The sequence below is a fragment of the Crocodylus porosus genome, unplaced genomic scaffold, assembly GCF_001723895.1.
Source record: "Crocodylus porosus isolate Cpor-Errol unplaced genomic scaffold, CroPor_comp1, whole genome shotgun sequence".
Taxonomy (NCBI): Eukaryota; Metazoa; Chordata; order Crocodylia; family Crocodylidae; genus Crocodylus; species Crocodylus porosus.
Window position 1 is genome coordinate 24,998,723 of NW_017728886.1, and position 8,626 is coordinate 25,007,348.

General features: G+C 44.8%; 1 protein-coding gene across 1 annotated transcript in view; it reads right to left on the minus strand.

The window, feature by feature from the left end:
* CCDC7 (coiled-coil domain containing 7) overlaps positions 1 to 8,626 on the minus strand; it is a 75,000-nt gene that overhangs the window by 62,007 nt on the left and 4,367 nt on the right. The window contains exon 2 of the mRNA XM_019529147.1: positions 2,068 to 2,115. The gene's annotated coding sequence lies outside the window, so the exon portion shown is untranslated. The remainder of the gene's footprint in view (positions 1 to 2,067; positions 2,116 to 8,626) is intronic.

Sequence of the window (8,626 nt, forward strand, 5' to 3'; positions counted from 1 at the left end):
TTTGACCCCAGTACTCTTTCCTGCCATGGCAGGGGGTCAGACTTGATGATCTGCTCAGGTCCCTTCTGACCCTACGAACTATGAAACTATGGATCATTCTCTTTAATAAGTAGTCATCAATGGCCCAGTGTCCAGTTGGAAGCAAGTATCAAGTGGGGCTCACCAGGGGTCTGTCCTGGGTCCAAAACTGTTCAACATCCTCATTAATGACTTGGATGATGGTATCAAGTGCACACTTAACAAATTTGCAGATGACACAAAGTTGAGTGGAGCTGCAGACACTACGGAGGGTAGGGCTAGGTTCCATAATGACCTGAATAAACTGAAGAAATGAACCAGATGAAATTCAACTGGTACAAGTGCAAAGTCCTGCACTTCCAATGGAATAACTGCATGCACAAATACAGACTGGAGAATGATTGCCTAGACTGTAGTACTGCAGAGAAGGACCTGGGGGTTGCAGTAGACCATAAGCTGAATATGAGCCAACAGTGTGCTCTTGATGCAAAAAAGGCCAACAGTGTACTGGGTTGTATTAATAGGAATGTCATGCAAATCAAAGGAAGTTATTTGCTCTACTCAGCACAGGTGAGGCCTTACCTGGAGTACTATGTCTAATTTGGGCTCCACACTTCTTGATGGGAGAGGGTTCAGCAGAGACCAATGAAAATACTTAAAGTTATTTTCTTTATTTATGCCTGGAAAGCATAACTTACGAAGAAAGGCTAAAAAGGTAGGGTTATTTAGTCTGGAAAACAGAAGGCTGAAAAATTTCAAAAGAAAATAGTGTATAATTCAATAAAAGTAAAACTGAAATACTGAAGAAAAAAAACAGAATTAAAAAAAAAATTGTATGGTAGATATCTAACTGGGGCCCTGAGAAGATCAGGGCTAACAGGGCTTAGCCACCCCAAACACAGGGTAGCACAGAGAGCCACAGGGCAGCCCAGGCTGGGGTTCCAGGTGACTACAGTGCGGGAGAGGCATGCACAGGTAGACATGGAGCCTGCAGGCAGCCAGGATTGCAACAAGATGGTATGCAGAGTACTGCCCACCACAGAAGGTAAGTTAGGGAAGAGAAAGGGGCATGAGAGGGGCAAATCAAGGCCCCAGGAGTGAGGGAGGTAGTGGGGCAGAGACAGGGGCTATGATGAATGGGGCCCCGTGGCAGGTCATGGGACACTCAGAGCCCGGGCAGCTCGTCCACAGGCGTTTGGGGGGTGGGGGGCTCCTGCCACTGCACACACCTCAGAAGCCTGGGGGGCAGCCCACAGTAGCAAACTGCCTCCGCCCCATGCACAAATCCAGGGGGCATGCACCCCCAGGCTTCTCCCAAGGTGCACAGTGGCAGAAGCCCCCCTGCACAAGCCGCCCAGGCATCAAGCATCCCAAGACCCGCCCCGGGACCCCAATCACCACAGCCCCTGCCCCTGCCCCTTCCTCTCCCCACTCCCTCCCTCACTATGGGGGCCTTGATCTGCATTCCCCCACACCCCTTCCCCAACTTACCTGCTGTTATGGGCAGCACTGCACATGCGGTCTGGCTGCAATCCTGGCTGCTGCAGGCTCCATGCCTGTCTGTGCAAGTCCCTCCTCCCCACTGGAGCCACCCAAAGCCCGCACCCAGGCTGCCCTGAGGCCCTCTGCACTGCCCCATGTTGGGGAGGGGGAGGCAGGCTATGCCCTGTTAGCCTCAACATTCTGCCACCTACGGCTGTGTGCCTGCCTGCCACATCTACATGGGTAAAATATCATTTTTCACAGAATATTCACAGAACTACCAGGACCCATTTCCCAAGATCAGTGGTAGTTCTGTGAATATTCCATGAAAAATTATACTTTACCCGTGCACATGCTGCAAATTTTCGACAAAAAATTGCTATTTTCTCAGGGCCCTATATATAACCAGAACGCCAAATAAAGGAATATCATGTACTTCTATTTGACTAAAAATAATAGCTAGTACCTTCAAAAAGTAAAATTCAAATATACTATAGATCTAATAAGCAAAACATTTCAGCATGACAATTTTAACAAGGATTCAACACCTTTACTAACAATACTTACAGATCTTCTCCTTAGCCAGGTCACAGGACATGAAGCCAAAATACGGTTCTGAAATAAACCAATATAAAATATTATAAACGGAATCAACTTGCTAACGTAAAAAGCAAAGACTGGTCAAAGGCAAAAACTGCTCTGATGACTTTCTAAATTTGTTAGGGGCAAGATATTTCTAAAAGAGCCACAGGATTGTCAAAATATAAAGGTAATATAAAATCACTTTTGGCATCCTGTTGCTTTTATTCTTACATTAAACAGTTTGGCTGGGCCCAAAGACTGGTACCAGAGAGTTCAGCCAAGCTCCAAAGCAAAAATTATTTAAGCTGTCAGTCATTGGTTTTCATCTTCATAAGCAACTGATATTGAATTTTTCTCTTAAAGATTTTTAAGGACTATTCAGCTTTAATTTTTATTTTTAAATTAGGGGTTTAGAGAGGTATGCTTCAGAAGCATTTCAAATGAAAGCAGGTTTTAAACAGAGCTGGGGTGGTGATGTACCTATGATGGTCCAGGAAAAATGAGATGTGGATTTTTGTGGATGATATCTTTTGTTGGAGGATCTTGTGAGGATGGCTATAGGAGACTACTGTACACATATAATTTGCACAAGTTGTACAATTTTCTATCAGCAGCTCCATAGTCCTTGCCATACCTGAACTCCGTTTTCCAGCAAGCCTAGAAAACTACGTGCCTGACCTGAGTTAGTTCCTTCCTGACCAGATAATCAGCGTAATCCTGATGAAACCTAGCTGACCTCCTACACCCTCCTATACTGGGATTTCAAGGCCTTTTTCCAGCATTCATGGAATTAGCCATGCTAGTTGCAATTGTAACTAAGTCACTATCTCTGCTACAATCCATTTGCTGTCAGCCTTGTTTCAGTGGCTTTTACACAAGACCTATTGAATGCTTTCCCACTTCAGATGAAGGAGGCAAAGGACCATGCCAGTTGCCGAAGCACTTTACAGACCAACATCATGAAGCAAGGGGTAGGTGAATTATTTGGGATGTGGGCTTGGGTAGGTTGGCCTGTTACATGCCAAATTTCCAGGGTGGCAGTCCAAAAGTAGGTGGAAGTGGTATGCCTTTCCACTTAACTCATACAAAAAGTCATAATCTGATCCAATGATCTTAGAACAGTATAACCAGGCCACAAAGTAGCGGCTTAACGGGGGGGGGGAAGCACTAAGATGAACAATGTTTTAGTACAGGGTAGTGGGGCATAAATGTAGGATGATGTGCTTTGCTCCACAGAGTATCAGAATTATTCCCATTTCATCAAGAGGGTTTTGTTGTTGTTATTATTGTTGTTGTTTTGGGTTTTTTTAACACAAGAACAGCTTAATTTGGTTTTTATTACACTTTTAAGCCTCTAAATATGCAATAGCTGTTAGCCTTAACCACACCCTACCACATGTATCAGCACCCTATAGCCCACAGGCTGAATCCAGCCAACGAACAGATTGGATCCAACTCAGCCCAAGGGATTAGGCAGAACACAGCTGTGCCAAACCACTACAGCTTGGGCTTTCTCTGCAGCTTCGACTTTCCAGGGGACAGACATCTGGTGTCCATAGTGGGGGGCCAGCAAGCTCTGGTCTGCAGCAAAAAGGCTGAGGACTCCTGCCCCAGCACATTAGAAAAACAACTTGTAAGTATTTTGGAATGGCCTATCTATCTAGTGATAAATTAATATCATGAGATGTTCCTTTTGGGTGACTCTTTGTGGCTCTGATTCATTTGAAAAAAACAAACAAACAAAAAACGAGCAATGAATACATTTCTTTATCTGCAACTATGGCTTCTGGAATATGTATAGATATGTCTACACAATGAAAAGCAATGCCATGCACAAAAGCAACATTATTAACATGCTAACATAGCACTGAACACAAGTAATTACCCTGATTAGAAGGAGGACTTATTGGTCTGGGTGCAGTACCCTGCCAGTGCAGCTATAATGCTTCTGATTCTAGAAGTAGACCTCTCTCAGCTGTTTTTATATGTCTCTGTATTGTTCCATGTACACCAGTGACACTCAACCTTTCTGTCCAGAGGGCTGGATGGTCAGTGCCCAATGTCTCTGCAGGCCAGAACCTACTGGTGAACTCAATCTGATGCCCAGGGCAGCACAGCAGGGCTGAATCTGGCCAGATGGGGGGGAGGGGGGGCGGCGGACAGACACACAACACATGCCATAAGAACCTGGTCCTGCAGAGGGAGAGGGCACGGCCCAATCTCAAGGGAGAAAGGGAGCATGCCCTGGTTGGGCAGGGGAAGGGGACATGGCTTAGCTCTGTGGTAGACAGGGAGCATGGCCTGGCCCTGAACCAGCCACACAGAAAAAGAGCATGGCCTGGCCCCAACCTAGCCAAGGGGAGGGAAGGGGGCATGGCCCAGCCCTGAAGGGGTGAGGGAAAGAAATGAACATGGCCTAGCCCCAAACCAGCTGCCTAGGGGGAGGGGGCATAGCCCAGCCCCACATGGAGAAGGGGATACAGCCTGGCCTGACCCAGCCGCAGGAATGGACGAAGGTGTGGCCTGGCCCCGATATGGCCATGTGAGTGGAGGGTCGTGGCCCAGATTGAACCTGCCCTGCAGGGCTTGGGATTTTGGCACCAGAGACAAGTGGTAGTACTGCTACTGCTTCTTCCCCCACCAAATTTTCCAAACAGTGGGGAGGCCTGCAGGCCAGATTCCAAGGCTCCACAGGCCACATTAGGCCTGTGGGCTGGAGATTGAGCACCCCAATACAGACAAACATCATAGCTATGGCACTTCCAAATTTACCCAAATAGGCACAGTTACTTTCATGAAAGGTGGACAATAGGATTTCAAATAGAAAAGAACCTTTTTTGACATTTTCACGGGTAGATGGCATAGAGGGGACATGTTCTGTGAATTTCCAAAGGGTAATAGCAACACATTCCCATGCACTTACACATGGAGATCCTCATAGATTCATATCTATTCCTGTGGAAAATTTAACTATCATCATCAGTCACTGGCTCCAACATCTCACTAGGACTGGCAATTTGCTAACTCCATCCTTTTGTTCTCATTTTACCATGACCTTATACAATGATTTCTACAGCAAAATCTTCTCTTCTAATAATGTATTTTCTAGATTTCATCGTCCCACCTTCATGATCTCCCCCTTAGCTTCTTGACTTCAATATATATCGTCACCGCTTCACTTGGTATCCTCTCCTGATATATTATCTTTACACATCCAGTCTTTCAGCTCTCCTGATTCAGTGTGCTTCTCTTGCAATCATTCCTCATTCAGTCGTTTTCAAATTCCCCTAAACTACCCATAGAAAATTCATTTGTGCAGATTACAACCAGCTGAAATCCCTCTTGAATAGAAAACATGCCTCTGAACCAAACAACGTAACAATGTTTTCACCTCAGATCACATCATCAGTGAATGGGGTGGCCTACAACTCTTATCCTCTGCCCTCCTTCACTCTTTGAACCCCTTCCATACCTGCATTAAAAAACATGAGACCCCAGACAGGATTCAGACAGTACTCCACATCAAACCATTCCATCTTCCTATGCCTTGTCTATATATATTTATGAACTTAATATATTCTCTTGATCCATTTTACTTAAGCTTTACACACATTTAAGCTTTTCTACTCTTTCCACATTTTCCTTCTGGCAAACTGTCATAGGCATGCTCAATACCATTGAATGAGAAGATGACTTTTTATGCTCCCAAACTTTTTCCATCAGTTGTCTTGTAGCAGCTGTTGCCATCAGTCCATTTTTCTTCCTCACTTAGTCTACATTCATACTTCCTTTGCATTAAACCAATCTTCCTTTGAATCAATGTGCCAGTATCTTGACATAAATGTGCGTAAGGATTATTATACTTCTTTGAAAAGGTATAACAATCCTTTATTCCAATTTTCTGGTAACTCCTTACCTGCCAAATGTGTTTGAATATTCTATCTGGCCAGCATTTTCCTTCTCCTCCAGCTTTTGTGATCATACCCACCATCACCTGAACAATACCAGTTTTTCTTCCTTTTCTTAGTTTTTATAACTGCTGTTTCCATTTCATCCATCTATAAATCTCCATTCTCCGTTTTTCACTACCATTTAATTTTCTGTTTATCTTAGACTGTATTCAACCCTCCAGATACTTTACATTCAGTATATTTTTCAAAATAACCCTACTACACTCTTTTAATCCCAGGGGAATTGGTTAATAAAATTACATTTTCATCCTACATAAATCCAGGTTCTTATATACTTGATCTTTTACTTTTAACTAAAGCATATAAGCTTTTCTTGATACCTACTGCATTTTCTCAGAGTTTTTCTGTGAAATCTTTCCAAACGTTTTCCTTTACACTGTTTGGTAATACTTCTTATTAACCTATACTTAGTTCTATTTTCAGTTAATATTCTTTTAAATCATACTCTCCATGTCTTGTTCTTCCCTGAACTCCTCCTTGCACTTTTTTTCTTTTGCACTCCTCTTTTAATTCCACTTGGTTTTCCATAAACATCTACTACCTGTTTTATAAACATGCCTTTATCCATTTACACTTTTACTGTCCTAATTTACCCATGTGAAATGCATTCCTTTCTTTTACTCGTTCTCAGAAATTGCCCCACAGCATCACACCTTTTAATTTCTACACTTTTGAATTTACTTATTCTTCCTGTTCAATAAAAGCATTATATTTAAAGTTATTATATTGATATTCTTGCTGAGTGAGACCAGACTTGAAAATAAAAGAATACTGACTCAGATTGGAGCAAACTATATACCTTTTTGTGGTGTGATGATTAGCTGACGCAGTATAATTTGTTTTGCCAATTGGTCTGACCTTGTTAAAAAATTGCAGAGCCTCTCAGAAAGCATCCATGATAGACTGAATATCCCTCTAATCAGGAATGGTTTATGTATCTCTGATTTAGCTGGTCCATAAGGTACATATCTACCTTGCCTTCTGCCTGACTTCAGACTAACATGGCTAACTAGACAGTCTCTTAAAGTCTCTTCCAGTTCCAGCCATATTTTTCTCTTCTTTTCTATGATAGGATCTGCCAAAGCCAGTAGCCATATGCTTCCACAGTTGTATGCCAGACATAAGTGGATCATTACAAATACAGTCTTTCGAACAGTAGAGAAGAGGAAGGCCTCATAGATGCATCCAGGTCTGACCACTCATGTAGGTTCCTAGCCAAGATATAGGACCTCCGTCTCACCCAGGAGGTGCAGAGCCCTACCAGGGGAGATGCCTTGTTGGATCTGGTCCTGGCCATGGGCGATGACCTGATGAGGGGTCTGCGGGTGCTCAACCACCTGGGCGACAGCGATCATTGCCTGCTAGAATTCACCATCCAGTGCAAAGTGGCAAAGACCTGCAGCAAGGCAGCAGCCCTGGACTTCAGGAGGGTGGATTTCAACAAGGTAAGGAGAATAGTTGGGGAGACACTGAGGTCCCAGAAGGGAGGGGAGTTAGGTGTCCAAGAAGAGTGGTCATTCCTTAAGGAGATGATCATTCAAGCCCAAAGGGAGATAATCCCAACACAGATCAAAGGGGGCAAGAGGGCGCAAAAGCCCCCATGGCTCACCAAAAGCATCCGGGAACGTCTCCTACCTGAAAAGGAGGCATACACCCAATGGAAGGGAGGGGCCATCACCAGGGAGGACTATACCTCTGTTGCTCGGGACTGTAGCAGGGGCAGTCAGGAAGGTCAAGCCGGAGATGGAACTGGGACTAGCTACCTGGATCAGGGACAACAGGAAGTCCTTTCTTAAATACATAGGGGATAAAAAGAAGGTACCAGGTAACGTGGGCTCTCTGCAGGACATGCTAGGAAATCCAGTTATCACACCAGACAGCAAAGCTAGCCCATTTAACACTTTGCCTCCATTTTTCTGAGCAGGGACCAGGTCATCCCCCCTACTGGGACCCCTGTAGGCCCCAAGCAAGGCACACCCAAGCCTAGGGTCAGAGAAGACCTAGTCAGGGAACTCCTGGAAGGACTGGACATATTTAAAATCAGCAGGGTATGATGATCTCCACCCCAGAGTGCTGAGGGAATTAGCAGAGGTCATTGCAGGACCCCTGGTGCGGCTTTATGAGCACTCATGGTGCTCTGCTGATGTGCCAGAGGACTGGAAAAGGGCCAGCGTGGTTCCCATTTTCAAAAAAGGGAGGAAGGAGGACCCAGGAAACTATAGGCCTGTTAGTCTTACCTCAGACCTTTGTAAGCTTTTTGAGAGAATTATCCTGGCGCGTGTCCCCAAGGGGCGAGCAGGGGAGATTATGCTTAGGGGCAACCAACATGGGTTCATTAGAGGCAGGTCCTGTCAGACCAACCTGATGGCCTTCTATGACCAGGTCACAAAAGCCTTGGACGCAGGTGTCACGGTAGGCATAGTCTTTCTGCACTTTCGGAAAGCCTTCAACACTGTCTCTCACCCCAATCTCATTAAAATACTAGGAGACTGTGGCATCGATACCTACTCAGCCAGATGGGTCACTAATTGGCTGGAGGGCCACACTCAGAGTGGTGGTGGACGGGTCTCATT